Source organism: Tamandua tetradactyla, chromosome 14, assembly GCF_023851605.1.
Source record: "Tamandua tetradactyla isolate mTamTet1 chromosome 14, mTamTet1.pri, whole genome shotgun sequence".
NCBI classification, from domain to species: Eukaryota; Metazoa; Chordata; class Mammalia; order Pilosa; family Myrmecophagidae; genus Tamandua; species Tamandua tetradactyla.
This window is the reverse complement of record NC_135340.1, coordinates 12,232,884-12,252,860: the sequence shown is the minus strand read 5'-3', so window position 1 is coordinate 12,252,860 and position 19,977 is coordinate 12,232,884. Positions and strand designations below refer to the sequence as shown.

The 19,977-nt window shown below is 33.3% G+C and overlaps 1 long non-coding RNA gene across 5 annotated transcripts in view; it reads right to left on the bottom strand.

Annotated features, from left to right (window-relative positions):
• The window catches only part of LOC143654803 (uncharacterized), a 296,513-nt gene that overhangs the window by 94,422 nt on the left and 182,114 nt on the right, over positions 1-19,977 (bottom strand). The window contains exon 4 of one of the 5 annotated variants that reach the window (XR_013161971.1): positions 14,906-14,995. The exons of the other annotated variants lie outside the window; for them this stretch is intronic. This is a non-coding gene — a long non-coding RNA (uncharacterized LOC143654803). Of the gene's footprint in view, positions 1-14,905; positions 14,996-19,977 lie in introns of those variants that run through there. 5 annotated transcript variants of the gene reach the window in all.

Genomic DNA, 19,977 nt, shown 5'->3' with positions numbered 1-19,977 from the left:
ACTGAGCATAGTTTATCCTTAATTCTGTTTTGTTTTTTAAAAAGATATTTTGGAACATCCCATTTTAGAAATGTTATCATATACATTTCACTCTCCATAGGAAAGGAAGCAGTAAACAACAGATTCAAATGTACCGTGGAAAAAACTTACTAACTTTTATGTATTACTTGAGAGAGAACTATTCCAGCATATTATATGGACAATGATCTTTTTTTCTGCTTATTTCTTTTTCTCCCTCTCTTTGTCCCTCTTTTGTTTCCCCACTCTGTCTGACTTTGATTGTTTCTTATTGGCTTGTTATTTTTTCATAATTCTTTATGGTATCAATGCAGACAAGAGTTAAAAGACCTTTATGCAGTGTCTCTAAGTATAAAAATATTTCATTTATAGCTTTCAATACTTCTTATCTATTTTTTTGAAGAATTTGATCATGAATTATGCATAGCAGCACAGTATGAAATATTCAGCTCATGTACTTTCATTCCAATTCAGTCTCCCAAACAAAGAGAGAGAGGTTTGAACATAGAAAAGAAAGGTATGTGGATAGCAATATGCCAGTACCTTTTAATCACATTTCCCACAGCAAGATCCAAATGAAAAGTCCAGCATAACAAGATCTCAAGTATTCAGTGAAACTCAGTACGCCATCCAGTTAAACTGCAACGGAATCTTTGATTTAGGCTTATAAAATATGCTCCTCAAATTACAACAGTTGCTTTTGAAAGGTCAGAGAAAAACATAGTGTTACAAAAATGGAATTAACATTATACAAAGCTGCAGGAAATTGGGAAAAGTCAATATAGGTTATTTTGGCTAATAAATACTTTTTGCATACTAACGGAAGGTATTCACCATCAATTTGAATTAGTTATTGATTGATTATTCTGTTCATTTGATTCTCTGCAAAAAAGGAGTTTGCTACAACCTATCTTTCTAAATTTAAGAATAAAATCCCCATTAACTGAAGAATTCTAAGTTGCACCTGGAGAGTGAATGGACTGAGCCCTGAGAGTCAGTTCATGTTATTGCTGGTGAATGGTTCTGTAAAAAAAACTAAATGAAATGAAATGGTTTACTGAGTTAACGTAATCCATAGACATCTAATCTCAAATTATTCTCCTGTAATAAATCATTGAATTCAGGATTTTTCATATTTTAGCTCATTTTCAGGGCCAAATGCATCTTATTCACCAGTGAAAGTGCTTTTCCCACATTTGACCAAAAAAATGAAAAATGACAAACAACAACACGTTTGCAAGGTCCTCTTGTCTATTTACTTCACTAAATATAGCACAATACACTACTCCACAAAATTTCTAGATTGTTTTTGGTAACAGTTTTTCTAAGTTTCATTGCTAAGCAATTTTTGAATTTGAACTGACCTGAAAAATATAAAGTCTTTATTAGACAATTTGGTGGAAGCTTTTTTTAATTAAATATTTCAGTTTTCTTAAATCTTTCCTTCTAGCCAAAGATTTAATTCATGATTTATAATCTTTAATAGCTTGATCTTGGACATATGTTTGAAATCTTAAGTCCATATTATTATTTCTTTTTAAGTATATAGTATGCTTCAAATTTTAAAGATTCTAAACTGTGTTTCTGTTATTTTAGTTTGTTTAAAACTAATTTTGAATTGCATATATATTGAAGTATTTTACAAAAAAATATATTTAATTTATTATTTTTCTGTCCCTAAGCCATTTTGACAACCTAATATAAATCTCAAATTGAAATTAGGAGGTAATTGTTTTTTTATTAAGTAATATTTATAGATCACACTAACTCTGTGCCTTGGTCTGTTTGTAGTGCTTTTATCCGATTATCTTTTGTTACTTCCTAGATAATAAAGGTTCTTGGAACATTTTAAATTCAGTTACTATGATATTGTATTATTGCTGTCATGTATTTTAATTCTACCTATATTTAAACGCATAGATAGATCACCTGTGGGACTACTCACCTGAATTTTTTTTCATGACCCTGTTTTGCTAAAGTTTGGTTAAATACCAGACAATTGTGTCAAAATAATATCACCAATTTTACATGACGTTATTTTTCTGCAAAATGAGGATGACTTTGTTTCTGATATGCAATCAATTTGGTAGCAACTCACTTTATTTTAACATGGCATAGAGCTCCGTTTTGTTCTTTGTGTGGGCTGTTGTTTCCTATTCATACTTAATTTTTAGAGGTAGTTTTTCAATGTCCTCAACCATATTCTCTCCTTTACGATAGGCTGTTAAATCCATTTAGTTTTTCCATTGTTCCATGAGACTCCTGAAAACTCTTCTCAACTTCTCATCCATGTTTTGCTTACCAATCAAGAATGGATTCAATAGTTTAAAGCAGGATGCAACCTTGGAATTGTTCCTACATCCTTCCATTCTCTCTGGGTCCTTTAATTCTTATGGTTCAGCTCTGAACTCATTTTTGGCCTCCTTATATTCATGAAACTGCTAATTACTCAGCTTTTGAGCCACTTACCTGCATTCTCTGTGTGCTTTTAGCTTGTTATATATACTGTCTGCTTATAAATCGGCAAAATCCTTGGCAGCAAAAGTTGGTTAAAAAGCTGGGCTAACCAAAATGCATTTTTCTTCTCTCCAGAGTCTTAGTTGTTTTTTGGCTCTGCAGTGGCTCAGATGGGTAGGTTGTATATTTTATCCAGTTTCCTCATTTTACATGATTAAAAAGATTGTTCTTATAAAAGTTATTCAATCAGCAGGAAAAAGAATCCCTCTGCATTCTTCACTTAATTAAAGTTTACTCATATTTAATCAAATTACCTCCTTTTATCCTCAGAGTAATTATCTCATTTTGTAAGCCTGCATTATATATTAAAGCACAAGCTCCATGAGTACAGGAAATGTATTTCTTTTGTTCATCACAAAATCCCTAAGTGAATTTTATTTACTAAAACAGCAAGCAAGAAATGAAAAAAAAAAATCACACCACCTCTGCCAGATTTTGTAATACTGTACAAAATATTTGCTGCCCTTTCTCTTGGGAGGAATATACTTCCTCGTCCATTGATGCCTTGCTTAGCCATGGGACGTGCTTTGGTTAAAGATGTGAATAAAAGAGATCCATTTGCTAGTTGAAATCTTAAAAGCCATCACAGGGTTTCTTTCTAGTTTCCCTTTTTCCTCTGGCAAGAGATTAGCCAACTTTGTATATTAGACTAACTGTTCCATCTACTTTGATCCATGAATGAAGAAGTAGAAGAGTAGAACTGGAGCCAATCTGTTACGTTCATATAACGTGAAAGAAATATAATACGTGTTCATTTAAAACTGCTGAAATTTTAAGTAGAATTTTACTGCTGCATAGCCTGACTACACTGACAGAGAAATTAACAATAGAAGTGAATTGCTTCTGTAACAAATATAGCTACGGCAGTAGTTTGGAGTTGGTGAGAAATTGTTACTTAATGTAAGAAAAACATCGGTCCAATTTATGTAATGTTGATATTTTGTTAAAACTAGTCTGTGATAATATGGACAATATAAAATGTACTCACTAAACGTTTGACCTTAGGTGAATAAGTTGAAAACTAAAGGCAAGTTACTTTCTAGTGGTTGCATTTGATAGGATGCTATAATAAAGAGCTAGCCACAAAAGAGGAAATGGCTCATTTTTTAAGCAGGAACAAATGTGAATAAAATAATTTCAGAAATTCTGGGATTTAATAAAACTGTCTCCACTTGAAAAAATATAAAAATCAAGAGTGCTTTGGGTGAAATAGACCAGTTAAAATAGTTTTGTGACAGAGATCAGATGAATTTGACCATTAATCCCTCATAAAAAATGAGTGAATCATTTCAGTACTGTAACAGTGCTCAGTAGAAGGACACCAAAAGTATTCTTTCCCATGGAAGTATAATAAGTTCAAAATTGCATGTTTAATTTAGTCCAGAGAGTGCAATATATTCTATAACAAAATAAGTATGTGTCCTAGTTTGCTAGCTGCTGGAATGCAACACACCAGAGATGGACTGGCTTTTAATAAAAGGGGCTTTATTTTTTAGTTCTTCGGAGGAAAGGCAGCTAACTTTCCACTGAGGTTCTTTCTTATGTGGAAGGCATAGGATGGTCTCTGCTGGTCTTCTCTCCAGGCCCCTGGGTTCCAACAACTTTCCCCAGGGTGACTTCTCTCTGCATCTCCAAAGGCCTGGGCTGAGCTCCGAGTGCTGAGATGAGGAATGCCAAGCTGCTAGGCTGTGCAACATTGTGCTCTCTCATTTAAGCACCAGCCAATTAAGTCAAACGTCACTCATTGCAGCAGACACGCCTTCTCGCCGACTGCAGATGTAATTTGCAACAGATGAGATTCACATACCATTGGCTTATATCTGCCGCAACAAGATTAGGTATGCTCACCTGGCCAATTGACAACTGAATCTAACTATCACAGTATGAATTTGGGTATTATACTTGCCTGGAGGGATTTCAAAGTTGCTCTAGGTTAATGTCATGTGTGCTTCCATTCTTCATGTTTTGTAGATTCTGGAGAAACATTTCTGGAAAGTCATCAGCCGTTGTCTTTTTGGATGATGCGTCGCGCAAGGATATTGATTCACTCCTCAAACTAGTACAATTATCTTTGTCCTTGTTCTATCTACCATATCTTTCATTTGGAGAGATTTCTTCCAGTTTCAGTTTTTATCTGTTAATTATGTCCTCAGGAGCATATTTGACTGCTTTATTTAACTATCTACTAGTATAAATTTTTAAACACTGCTACGTTTTTTTTCTAGTTGTATTATTTCTTTCTTTTTCATATCTGGCCATGGTGGACTTTTACCATTATTATCTATATGTTTTCTTTCATTTCTCTAATAATTTAAATACATTTATGGTCTATAAACTGTTTAGATTATTATTTCAGGTTATATTAGAGCTAATTCTTGTTCATTGTGTCCCCTTAATTTCCTTGGGGAATCATTTTTTGTTGTGGATTATTATTTATAATAGCAAACCCTTGCTACTGTACTAGTTTTCTGTTGCTGTATAACAAATTACCATAAACTTAGCAGAAAAATACAATACCCATTCATGACTTCAGAGTTCTATATGTCAGAATTGTGGGTAGATCATTTTAAGTTCCCTGCTTAAGGTCTCAGAAGGCTATCAAGGAGTTGGCCCAACTGGGTTCTTATCTAGAAGGACTGTGCAAAATTCTGCTCCTGTGCATTTTTTGTCACAGAATTCAAATCCTTCTGATTGTACATCTAAGAGTCCCAGTTCCTGGTTGACTGTCATCAGGGGATTGCCCTCACCTTCTAAAGGCTGCTTGCATGCCTCCTCACGTGGCTCCCTGCATCTTAAAGAAGCATAGCAAACTGTTTTTACACTTGGAATCTCCCTGACCTCCTTTTCTGCTTTTAAGGGCATACATTAGATTAGGACAACTTAGAATATCTCCTTTTTTTATAATTCAGTCAACTGATTAGCAACCTTAAATAACACCTGCAAAATCCGTTTTGCAGTGTAATATGACATAACCAGAGAATAATATCACATTATGTTCTGAGTTATGGTGTTTAGGGTGGGAAGTCTTGGCATGGAGGGATTTTAGGATTAGCTTCCTAATAGAAATGGTTTAATCTGACTTTTTATTTCTGATTGCTTATTTATAATCTTCAAAATGTTGCTATAGTATGCTTTTCGTCTTTGATTTTTCATTGTATTTCACCAGTCCTGAGGCAGTTTTAAAAAGCTGATATCTAGAACAGTACTACCTTCACTTCAGAAACCATGAAACATTAATCTCTGCATGTATGTTTATTGCAGCTATTTACTTTGATTTTTCAGTGAAGACTTATATTTCCTTTCTGCCTAAGATCCTGAGTAGGATGATTCTTTGTTAGTTGACTGGACAAATAAGTAGACCCCTTCCAGTCCCTCTTCTATGTAGGGCAGACATTCCAGTGTCCCTACTCATGTAAGATTCTACATGAAACTTGAGCAGATATAAGTTCACCTTTTTTTATCTTTCCTTTAGTATTACAACTTCATCCTCAATTCTGTATATATATATATGCTGAATCAAATTATAAATACATAATGTATTTATAAAGTCATGGTCATCAATTTTTCCAGAAGATTCTGTAGTGAATAACTCAACTTAGGCAAGAGAGTGTGAGAAAGCAGTGGTCATGGGAATTGTGATCAGTAGGCTTCAAATGATGAAGGCGAGGAAGTCTCCCCTATGACAGAAATAGCCTATGAAGTATACAATTTGAATTTAGCATTAGACTTTCCACCCAGATAGCCATTTGTCCTACAGAGGATTTTTCCAGAAAGTTCTTTTTGTTTTTGCCTTCTATGTACAAATGGCAGGGCTGCATGAAACAAAGCAAGGCCCATTGTTGTGTATGTATTGTGGTCTGACATTTCATTGAAACTAATATTATTAATACAGCAATACATCCATACAGTTTGCCAGAGAAATTTCAATCTCTGATTAGGTGTCCTGGTATTATATTATTCTTTGAAGACACCTTGACAAATAACTATGTCTATCCTAGAAAGGGTTATGTGCAGGAACAAGCAACATTAATTGATGGTGGTAGAAATTAGAATAGAGGTTTTGGCTAGGGAGGTATGGCTAGATAGTGTCTGGACTGGAGCATGAGGAAATGTACCTGGGTGACAGAAACTTCCATAGCGTGGTCTGGGTAGTGATTACATATGTAAATATCCACCACGCTGCACGGTTAACAGGTATGTCCTTTATTTACTGAGTGTGTTTTATACCTCATTTTAAAATGTAGAAGTGGAGAAAATTATCAAGTAGTTCAATAAACTCAAAAAAGTTCCCTTTATTTAGAACTACTAATTACATTTACATAAAATTTCATATCTCTCATTGTAATTAATAGCATGTATTAATATTAACATTGTAGTATGATTTTAATTTACCACTCAATGTTTTATTCCAATTACTATATTCCGTACATGTTATATGATATGTTTCTCTCTTTTTCTAAAAAAATTACTGTGTAAAAGAAGACACTAATGAAAGATATGGCTTCATAGAGCCCTTAGTTTCTTGTACATTAGTTGCTTGTACATTATTTAAAATTAGGCAAATGTGAAACCAATTTTAACACTAAAAAATCACCTCAGAAATTACTGAGGGTTCACAGTGCAATCCATTCTGTAGTGTTAAGAGTATAAAATCCATACTCTTAGGGTGAGAAACAGAAAAAAGGTCAACTAGAAAGACTTCAGGAGGAAGATGTTGGGAGGGGTATGTTCAAACTTCAGTGTCTTGAGTTCAGACCCTACAGATAACACCCTCTTATCTCTTAAACTGGTACCTTTCGCTGGTTAAATATGAATTTTAAAATAAGGTAATGGCATCAAATTATTTTTTTAAATCACAAGCTTCTCTATATAAATATTTTTAAATATCTTATAACCATATTCTTTACTTTCAAAAAAAAAAACTGACAAATGTTCCAGTAGTTTGAAGCTTGGGGGGAGAAAAGAATATAACTAATATAATTTTCTCATTGTTAGTTCATAAATATTCACCGTCAGAAAAGCATCTCAGTGTCCTTTTTGATATTTCAAATGTTTATTCAATGGAAAATATTTTATATAGATTCAAAATATGTAGGAATACTTGGAGTTCAGGTACAATTTCTCTAAAGAACTTGTATGATTATAATTTTATTGCTTTCAATAGGTAACTTTTAAAAGATTTTAAATGTCTATAAAATTTTTTTAAAAGTTTATAGTCCTACATAAGAATACTTTTGATTAATTTTCAATGGCTATAGTATATAATAGGTAGAATTATTATTTTAACACTGATCTGCAATTAACCAGAAATATCTATAACTATCAGAGAATGGAAAGGTTTAAAAAGTAAGATATTCTCGATCTTCAAAGGAATTTTGAAAGCAGATGATCAATAAAAAATAAATTATTCACTCTGAAATTATCATTAACATCTTTGTCACAGAAAATAGGGTGCACGGTAGTACTGCTTATGAAGAGAAAACAAAGAGAAGAAAGTCTGTGTAACCAATTTAGGAAAAATTATGGTAACTCTTTGTAATGGTTTGGATCTGTGTGTACCCCAGAAGAAGATGTTCTGAAATCTAATCGGTTCCTGTGGGTGTGAATAGGACCTTCAGATGAGGTAACTTCCCTTAGGGTGTGTGCCAGCCCAATCAGTGGATCTTAATCTTATTGCTGGAATCTGTATAAGTGGAATGAAGTTCAGATACAGAGAGAGTAAGCCACAGAGGGAGAAGCCAGAAGCTAAACCACAAGGGGATCTGGAAGAGAAGGGAGAGTCCTGTAGACTTCACCATGTGCCTTGACATGTGACAAACCAAGAGCCAAGGATTGCCAGCAGCCAGCCCCAGAATATCGGTCTTCGGAAAGAAAGGACTCCCTTGATGAGGCCATGATTTGGACTTTCTTTTAGCCTGAAAACCATAAGCAAATAAATTCCCATTGTTTAACCTAGCCCATTTCATGCTATTTGCTTAAGCAGCCTAGGGAATTAAAACACACCTTATCTTTTACTCCTGCCCTTCCAATTCTCCTAAACTTTATAGGTCTTAATGCCAGTTTACAAAATGCAAATATATCAGATATTGAAATGATGGCATAAATATTAATGAAAAAGAGGTCATATCCTACATTAAAATTATTGTTGGATGGGCCACAGTGGCTCAGCAGGTAAGAATGCTTGCCTGCCATGCCAGAGGACCCAGGTTCGATTCCTGGTGCCTGCCCATGTAAAAAAATAAATAAATAAATAAAATAAAATTATTGTGAATGTTGTAAGCAGAATGGTGATCAAGTTTGGTCAGTTTCCTTTAGTCTCGTCTTGAACCATCTTTAATTTTATCATCCATTCTTTAAATCTGCCCCTCTTACTAAATCTTTGAGCATTTTAAAAGGGGAAATTTTTATCAATATCTCCTCAATTAATTATGGGGCAATTGATGGGTAGTTTTTTCCTTGGTACGTTTAATAGAAAAAATAGTGTTGTCTGATGTACTGGTTAGAACAGGAATATTTTACACTAAGAAATTGGAGTCCCTCATTAATCCTTTATCTCTTATTATTAAATGGTAGAAATGCCAGAGGTCCCCAGGAGGCACCCTCATACTTCCCCACTGTTCTTATGTTCAGTAAAATTGCCCCCTGTGGTGATATTTCATATAATACAGAATAATTCATTGTTATGTGTGCTGACTGTGAACTGCTCATTTTTATGTTGATTTGTCTTAGTTTGTTTGAAGCTGATTGATACCTCACTTGATCAGCAATATTTTCACCTTTAACATTAATTACTACCCACCCACATGGGAGAAAGTACTTTAATAATAATTGGAGAGGAAAGCTGTAGTGAAAAAAAAAGAATGAGCCACAGTAAATCAAATGACACAAAGCTTAACATTTATCATATCTTCCATAAACTGGGTAATATCTTTAAACCATTTTTTTCCTGAAAGATTTACTTTTACTGAACTCAATAAAGTAATTGTCTGGATGTAATTGCATATAGTATTGTATCCATCTAAGTATAACTAGATAAATCTTTGAAATTAGTCAGAACTATCTTGGATTAACTATCTTTAGGAAATTTAGAATCTATTAACGCTGACCTCTTCTTTATTCAATATTTGTAAAACAAAATTTTCAAAGCACTTTCTTTGATAATTACTTGTTTCTTTTGGTAACAAAAATACTTATTTCCTTAAGCAGTTGAGGAGATATTTATTTTTATTCAATTTTCTATGTTAAACCCACTTGCCATCAAATTTGAAGACACCAGTTTTAAATTTGCCATTATATAAGATCCTAAACAACACTCAACAAAGAAGAAAAAGCTAAATGTTTCATATTCAAGTATACTTTTGCAAAGTTCTATCATCCTATTTAAAGAAGGGTACATTATTTTTGATAACACAGCTGATGAATAAATCTTCAATCATGATTCCCTGCTTTGGTGCTTTCCATTCTCAAGATGTATGTTTTATTGTATTTTTCTGCTAAGATACTTCACCAAGGGATTTCTTCTGCCAAATAAAGAGTGAGCTTTCACATAGAGCTAGAAATGTTTTTTATCCAGAGCTAAAGTTAGATCCTGTTGAGTGTTTCCCAAGGAGTCTATAAAAATTCGCAGGTGAAATTCTGCCCCTTAATCGGAAAAGCAAAACAGCGTTGATCAGCTAAACAGAGATAAGTTTTATTCCAATCACATTAAAATATACAAAAAAAAAACATAGTACAGCTATTGCTTCTGGTGTTTATTTCCATGTTTATAATATTTTATAACAGAGCTCTGAAATGCACATTAAAATCTTTCTAACTTTAAAAAGCATCATTTGTAAAAAAATGAGGGAACCATTTAGTTTGATTTTCCTGCTCTGTGGTGATCCTAGCCTTTGTTCTTTTTTATTTAAGAAATTATATCAGGCTTAATAAAAATTATGTCACTATTTTAAATATCCTAAGTTAAATACTTTATAAGCTAAACCCAGTTATTAACTAAGGTAAATTGGGTTGATGATCATAAAATATTTCTGACTGAAGAAAAATCTATGCTTCTTAGTGATTTCTTTTTTTCCCTAAATTGCATTTTTAAAACATCCTACATCTGTTTATTTTCTGGGTATAAATATTAACCTAGTTAAGTTTTTATCAATTGTAATATATGGATACTTGGAAAGAATTTAAAAAAATATATATGTAAATCCACAATTAGAAAAGGCCTCAACTAGAGTGATAGATATAAAGTTGGTCATTTGTGAAAATATGCATAATGTATCTATTACAAAGTTAAGGTCTTATTTTGTAACTAGAGTTTATACTACTTGTCTCAAAAGTTATTATGTTTTGAACATTCATCTCATGTTCTGATGAAAGGAAATATTTCAAGATTTTCCTGGTCTTGTATTGCTCTCTTTTATACTGCATCACAATTGGGTAAACCCTTTTCCTTTTTATGGTATTTCCATTTTTTTTTCAATTTCCTCTGCATTGAAGGACATTTATTTTAAGATCAGTGTTATATTTAGTAATATTCAAATTTTCACTGAAAATTGGTTCATAAAATTACAAAATCTTTACCAAAATATATGAACTTTGACAGCTTTTAAAATATATATTACAATAATTTTAAGGGACCAAACTAATGTATCCTCCCAAAAATAATGCATAAGGATCATTTGTCAGCAATAAGAACAGATTATTACCTTAAAATACATTAACAATAGGAATTGAATTCCATTATTGTTTTGTTTTGAGTGTTTTTCTGTAACTACTGAGATTACTATTCAAATTATTCATTAATTGCATTTATTTCCTCTTTTGTGAATTGTCTGCATTTATCATTTACTCATTTTTTTTATTGTTTTGAAAGAACTCACTGCTTAGCTGTGTCTTCTACAAATATCCTTTCACATCAATTTGCTTGGGGTGAGAAGGAGGGTTGTAGATATTATTAAACTATATATAATAAATTCTATCAATACCATCTCTCATTAATTTTCAAGTGTTCCATGTTAGTTTTTTTCTTCACAGGAATAATTAGTTAATTTTCCTAATTTTTTCAAGTATCACTTATCAACCATGAACCTGTAATGAATAATGTCCACAAAGTCATAATACACTAAATGCTTTTGTCATATGCTGCTAGATGCCCACCTAATAATTCTCCCGCTTTGCTAATAAAAATCCTATTTTATCTGCATCTGCAATATGAATAGATATGAAAATAATTGTCCTCCAAGACTCTCTAGCTTCTCTGCTTTGACATGTGACTGAATTCTAAGATAGAAGCAGAATTATCTTAAGCGGTACTTTTAAGAAAGAGTTATATTTTTATTTTCATTGTCATGCAAAAAGTAGATGATCTGAATAACACAAGTCCTTTGTAAATTGCTCATCTTTTTTTTCCCTACTTGGTATGTTGATGTGTTAGGGATTATTGAAATCAGCTTTCAGTTACATTGAGTGGATTACAATATTTACTGATACAGTTTTAATAGCTGTATTAGAAAGATCAATTATTATTTAAAGCATCAGTAACTTGCATTTCGAATATAATTCTTACTTACATATCAGAATATATCAGCCACTTTGGTTTGCTACAGATGCCAGGATGCAATTTACCAGAAATGGGTTGTCTTTTTCAGTGAAGGTTTATTAGGTTACCAATTCATAGTTCTAAGGCCATGAAAATGTCCAAATGAAGGCATCAAGAGGAAGATACCTTCTCTGGGGACAGGCTGCTGCCATCAGGGGTTCCTCCATCACATGTGAATGCATACAGCGATGTCCGCTGGTCCTTCACCATGAAATCCCTGGGCCTCTATGGGTCCTTGCTTGTTTTTCCCAGGGCATTACTGTCTAAACTCACTGGGCTTTTAAAGTCTTTTATCCTCTCCCAAAGGACCTCAGTAAAGGATTAAGACCCACTTAAATATGGTGGGTCACATCTCCATAGAAGCAATCTAAGCAAAAGGTCCCATCTAGGGTCTACACCCACAAAGATGGATTAAGAAAACATGGCTTTTGTGGGGTGCAGTAACAAATTCAAACCAGCACACCAGCTCTTGCCCTTCATCATGCAAAACCCATGGTACTGATATTAGACCGATCATTGCATGTAATCAACCTAGTATCGTAACAGAAGATATTTTAAAGAGAGCTGAGTCCCATGTTTTTAAGTGTGGAGAGTTCATCTAAAATACATTTTTAAATGAAAGAATAAAGTTTTAGCTGATCTTTCGTAATTATATTCACATCCCTTGGAGAGCAAAGACATGAATGGTTAACCTTAGAAGGAGGGTTGGGGGGGTGAAGGGCAGGAGCTTATAGCACATTTAGTCTGTTTTCTGTCCCATTCTAAATTTTTTACCATGTGCGTATATTTTATTTTGATAAAAATGAAAAAAAAAAAACCCCACAGGTATAATATGTATGCTAAACAATATAATTCTACTATGTAATCATATCCCAGTATTTTGTTTGTCCAGAACATTTAGCATATTGTCTGAAATGTGGTGATTGCACTCATAGTACTAACTGTTGAATGACTGAGATGTCTCTCCATATGCTATTTTATCATATACATGTCTGTATTTTGTACAAATTATTTGATGCTACTTATAAAGCGTAATAAAAATAATTGTGAATAAATAATACATAAGAGGATCATGTTCTTTTTGTCAGGGTTAGCACCTATCTAAAATTTTAATGAATGCTCTTAAAAAATGCACAATCTCTATGCCAAAAGTGTCAATTCTGTTTTCTGATTTTACTAGGAATTTTAAAAGGAATGAGTAAATGACTCCGGGTAGAAAATATCTTATTCTCCATCACAGGAGATATATATATATATATATATATATATATATATGTATATATATATGTATATATATATATATTTTTTTTTTAATTTTTAAAACTTAGGTCTCTTCTGAGGTATATCAGTCAAGGTATAGCCCCATATTAAAGAAATGGGAAAAAACAAAACAAAACATTGACAGCAGCACAGCACTATCTACCCATACATAAACACAGAAAGTGATAAAGAAAGTGTCTTGGGCTGGGGAAGGTAGCAGAGTTTTTTAACAATCGCCTTTAGTAGGGTACTTGTTCGCTCTGTCATTTGAGGATTGCTTCCAAAGAATAGGAGATTTAACTCCAGGCACTTCCCGTATGCCTTGTCTGTGACCAAAGCAGGCTCTGACAGGCAAAGAAAGCCCTTGGCAAAGGGACATAACATGTAAGGTGGCAGCTGGAAATCAAGAGAGCAGAGTGAGAAATTTTAAGGACCAAGAAGAGGGTGGGCCACGGTGGCTCAGCAGGTAAGAGTGCTTGCCTGCCATGACTGAGGACCTGGGTTTGATTGCCGGTGCCCACCCATGTAAAAAAAAAAAAAAAAAAAGAAAATTCCTGTTCAGAACATACTGAAGTAATTTAACCAGTTCTGTCTTATCTTGCAGATATCAAGAAAATTGAATGATGGCAATACCAAATCATAATTATGGCTCATTAAAGAATCATTTTCATGTATATGAATACATTATCAATACAAGTGATGATGTTTAGTGTTTCCATTCAACTTTGCTTATTGAATGGGTGAAGTTTACTTTTTGGTAAAATAGGAATACACATATGCCTTAAATCAGTGATTTGCATAATGAGTTCATTTACATAATGAGAGCTGGGTAGAAATTTCTTATCCTGAAATGTAATGGAATCTCAAGTGCAGTTAAATTCTCTCTAGAAGTTTTATTCACTTGAATTTCTCAATATAACATTTTCATACTGAACATAAATTACAGAATAAATGAATTGATAGCCCTTGATGTTCTGGTCACAAAGACACTAAAAGAAAATAAATCTTACTCCTATTTGTTTAGATAACATAATCATCAATCTTTGTCTCAGGGATGTTTTAAGAAACTTTTCAAAACTTCAGTTTCCTACTGAGTATGAGCTAATAGCCTTTGATTTGATAGTTGTTTAGATGGCAAGCTATTGGGTTAAATGATGCCCTAAAGCTACCCTTTAGCAAAATTAAAATTCAGTAATTTCGTTGGCAAATTATGCTAGCTTTATTTAATTAGAGATTTCAAGGTGCCTATTTTTGTGTGTCTGATAAATAAAATGCTTTGCCCTAAAATGTTATTAACTGCAGGAACAAAATTGAGTTTTTCTTTTCTTGAGAAGGGTATCAAATTCTACTGATCAAATGAGGAAAAAAATAGATAATATTTAATTAAGTAAAGTATTAGAAATTTTACGAGTGCATCAATGTGAAAATATCACGTGGAAAATTGTTGATTTTATATAATATAATGTCCTTATCCATATTAAAAGATGGTCAAAGTTTCTATGATTTAAATAATGACAACAAAAAATAATGTTTTGAGACGGTGCAACGGTGGCTCAGTGACAGAATTCTCGCTTGCAATGGTGGAAACTTGCGTTCGATTCCCAGTACCTGCCCATGCAAAATAAATAAATAAATAATAATAATGATTTGTTTAAAGTAGACTAAAAATGCAAGGCCTTCAGATACTAAAGGCATGCAGTCCTATTTTCAGTAGTCCAGGATAAATTTTATGAATGAACACTGGAAAATTTACATGGTTTATGGTGATCTTAAGAAATGTAAATTCTGTGTCTTCGTAGTAAAATTGTGAATAGAGATAATTTTTAATGTTTTATAATCCAAGTTTCTTAAAACACAAATGAACTTTGAAAAGAAATGTTGCATTCCTTAAATAGGAAAAAAAAAACCCCAAGAAGAAAACGATATCTAAGCATTGATTTGCCTATATAAGATAAAAAAAAAGCAATTAAAAGCAAGTAGTGATAGGTTTAAGGTTAATAAGAAATGACAAAAGGGATTTTTTAATAACTATAACATTTAAATATGTGACATCTATTTTTTCACTTACATAACTTAATGATAGTACTTTTTCCATTTATTACAGGAAGTAGAGAAATTCTATTTATTATAAGAATTGATAAATGTTTTGCACCATTTTTATATGAAAAAAACCATTCAGTTTCAAATCCTAATTTGTCAATTTGGTGAAATATTTCATTAATAATAATACTTTTCTATGATGCCAACAATTTTACACGGATTAATATATTTATTTAGCCTATCAAGGAATCAATATGAATTAATAAAACAAATATGTTTAATTTCTGGTCCACTTTGTTTTCTCTGGGTATGGGTTAACTTCCATTTTGCATATTTATATAAATGACTCTGGCATCTTTTGTGTGCTCTTGGGCAAATCACTTGATCTCTCTGTGCATTTGTTTCTTCATCTATAAATTTGATACAATAATTGTATTCACCTCATACTAAAAAGCACTCAGAATAACACCTGGTACATAATAAATACTATATATTGATGTTTGGTAAATAAAATAAATATAGTGTAAGTGTCTATGAAGACAGTTAAATTAGCAGTAATTCTAAAGGTGAGGAGATAAAGGCAGTAGTATTTAAAACAGTCTATGCCATATGGAAAAATATATTTGGAGCTCTAGAAATTCTTGTGTGCTTTATTAATTGTACTTGTGCTTTCTAATGGTGACCTAAAGGTGGATGAAGAATTTTGGATGATCATACTTGTTTCTCTATCAACGCGGTAACTGTCAGCAAGCTGAAAAATGTGTGGCACAGTGTACAAACAGGAAGTTCTACTCAGGAAAAGCATATGTGCTGTATGTAGTAAAGGTCCTGTCGATCATTTCCATATTGTCATAAACTTTACCCAGCTGGCAAATATGGGATATTGAAATGTTGGTATAGATGATAAAAAAGATTGATTTTAATATAATAGAAGCATAAAACATTGTTATTATTATTATGTGTTTCCATGAATAATAATATTCCTTGTCCTCTCTTTTCATATAGTACCCTAAGGTATTTTTCTTATCAGATGATAGAAACAATGATTCTGGACAATAAGGTACTAAAGTTGAAGGTCAGATTTCTTTGGTTTGTCACCTGTACTATCTTAGATAATGTGCTTCTCATCAGTGACACGCAGTGTAAATTGAAGCCACAATAAATATATAACATGAAAATGAAATGTAGATAACTTATCTCTCTGAAGCCGTAAGTAGACAACTTGACTTAGTTCAATAAATTTATGAATTTTACTCTGCATTTGCAAATTTGTAACACTGCATTCTATATTAGCGTAGGTTAAATTTATTTCCAAAATTGCACTGATTTCATAAATCATTGAACACCTAAATGAAAAATAAAGTTTTAAAAAATTGATGTGTCTGAATAAATAAACTGCCACATAATTCAGGTATTTTATTCAATGCAGATTCATTTATTGCAGTTATATATGTTTGACTCAAAGAATTGAGATATTCAGATAGGTCTTTATATAAAGTTGTTTTTTATATAAGCTAGAATCTTTAAGTATTCCTATTAAAAACATTACATCCGGTAAAAATGCAATAAAAAAGGTAATTTTAATAGTTTGGTTAAAAAAATGTCCTGCCCTGAAATCAAGAATTAGCAATTAATATAAAGGAAAAACTAATAGAAGCTATATATCAACAATTAAAACTATAGTATGATGAATTGATAATATATTGAAATAATAGGGTGAAATGGATGAGAATAATGACAATAATGTTTTAACTCAAATGAATGAAGGTGTCAATGCCTTATCTGTGATACTGAGTGAAATCAAAGGGTTATATGATACCATTCAGGAAAATTGAAAGCATTACTGTATCAGCACTAAGAGAAAGTAGCAATTCAACTAACTTTGGATATAAAAATAAAGTTTAAAGAGCTTCTTTATTCTGCTTCATTATTTCAAAAGATCTCATGCACCTTTTCTCTTAGTTAATTATTTTAGAATTATATTTTATATACCTTGCGCTGCTTTATTGTTTACCTCCCATAATTATCAATGCAACAGGAGAAAAAACATACTCGACTGCTAAAGATGAATGGCAAACACATTATTTTTAACGTTCTTTTAAGATATGGTTCTTGTCCTTTAGAAAGGACTAGAAACTTATTACACGCTACCATAAAATTACTCAAATTTTTAAAAATCAAATGATCCAAAAATCAGGCATGATTGAATACACATGGAAATTGCCCAGTTACTTCCGAAGTTTAAACTTCCTGTATCTTACCAACACACTGTCTTTCCTGAGGGAAAATTGCAAGGAAAAACAAAGAACAGAAAGGCTATGTTGATTAAAATATTTTGTATCACAATTGAAATTCCCTTGTGATATCATAATCTTAGGCTGGTAAAGGTGGTGCTATCTTTTGTACCAATTATCATTTATTATCCAATATGTGAGTTCAGGATGGAGCCAGGTTGATCACACTAGGAAGGCTTGATGATTAATGAGCTCCAAACCAAGGTCAATAGCAACTCATTTACTATGTCCAGGGGGAAAACTTTGGATGATATCATTTGGACACAGTTCTGACCATTCTTAACAGATGCTTAAATGTTCTTGATCATGATTACTCATTGCATACTCCATTCTACCTCTTTAGTTTCCCACTTTCCAAAACAAATGCCACACAATGGGTTGCCTTAATAAAAGGACTTTATTGGCTCAGTTTCAGAGAATAGAAGGCTTGCATCTTCCTGGGTTTGGTGTCTTCTCGCTGGCCAGCAATCTTTGGGGTTCTTGTCTGTTCTGTCACATGGCAGTGCACCTTGTGATGCCTTCTTTCTTCCAGCTTCCGGTGCTCCTTATGGCTTGTCTCTCTGAATTTCATTCTGCTTATAAAGGCCTTCAGCAATCCAGATTAAAACTCAACCTCATTCAGTTGGGCCACACTGTAATTGAAGTAACATCTTCAAGAGATCCAATAGGATCATTAATAAAAGAGCCTATGCCCATAAGTCCAGGGGTTGGGACTCGAACATGGTTTTTATAGGGGGACATGATTCAATCCCCAACAGTCTGCCCTATGGACCCCTGAAAAACCTAGTCCTCCCACATTCAAAATACATCCATTCCATCACAGTATCCTAAAAGCTTTAAGCCATTTCAGAACAATGTTAAGTACAAACTCTCATCAACATCAGTTAAGGGTATAGCCCATTCTGAGGCTAAATTTCTCTCCAACTGTGGTCCCATAAAACCTAAAACTCAAGTTATCTACTTCAAATATACGATGGTGAGACAGGCATAGGATAAATATTCCCACTCAGAAAGCCTCAATCAGAAGGAAAACAGGTCACAGGTCCTGAACAAGTCTGAAACCAGGCAGCAAAAATGCCAATTCACTTTCAAGGGCTGATAGACATCTACGAATTGATGTTTTGTCCTCCAAGCCCTGATGTAGTGACAACTCCAGCCCTTCCAAGCACTTGTGCAGGGGCCAAGCTCAAACACTGAGAAACAGGCCCCACTATCTATGAGCATTGGCCTTGCTTTCCCTGAAGAAGAGGGAACAAGACCTGCTCCTTCTGAATGCAGAGGCAGATCCAGCCTTTCCATACACATAGGTGGACCCACTGTCTTGAGCTGAGGAGAACTTTTCTGGACCATCAGTCCAGACTTCTGCTCTGTCTTTGAAGTTATTCTTCCTTCAAGATGACCCCTCTCTATGCCTTTCAGTTCAGGTTGGCAATGGCTCTGCTCATACAAATTTTGCAAAAAACAAAATGAACAAACTTGTCACCTTCTTGTACGGTTCAAACAGCTCCAAATAATCAGAAAATAGAACTTTCCACAGATCCTTCCTATATAACTGCATTTCTAATCCTGACTTCCACTGAAATGGCTGATTGGATCTGTGTTCCACCACATTCTCTTTATCAAAAGCTTGTTCAGTTAAGCCCTTATGTGGAGTCCTATCCTCTGGGAACTCACCAGAAACTTTATTGATAGAGTTGCTTCTGACCCTATTCTCAGAGAACACTATCTGGACACGCTCAGAATTTTCTACACCATCAGTTTCTGATGTCTTTGTGTTTAAGAGTTCAGTTATAAGGTTATACCCTTCCTCTTGTATTTTTTTATAAGCTCTATGTAGGAGCCAGGCTGCACCTTCTGCACTTAGCTTGGAAATCCCTTCAGTTAAATATCCAAGTTCAAGCTCATCACTTACAATTTCCACTTTCAATCTGACATCAGAATACTATTTTGCAAAGTTCTTTGCCACTTTAAATAAGGACTGCCTTTCCTTCAATTTCCAATAACTTATTTATCATTTCTTTTTAAGGCCTCATCAGAAGAAGCTTCGATGCCCATATTCATCCCAACAGTCTTTCAAAGCAATTAATGTCTTTTCTATCAAGCATCTCCCAATTCTCCCAGCATCTACCCATTACCCAATTCCACAGCCATTTCCATATTTTCAGGTACTTGACAGAGCAGCACCCCAATATCCAGAGAGGAAAAAGAAAAACTGTTTTTATTTCCTGGTTGCTAAAGCGAATACTTTGTCACTGA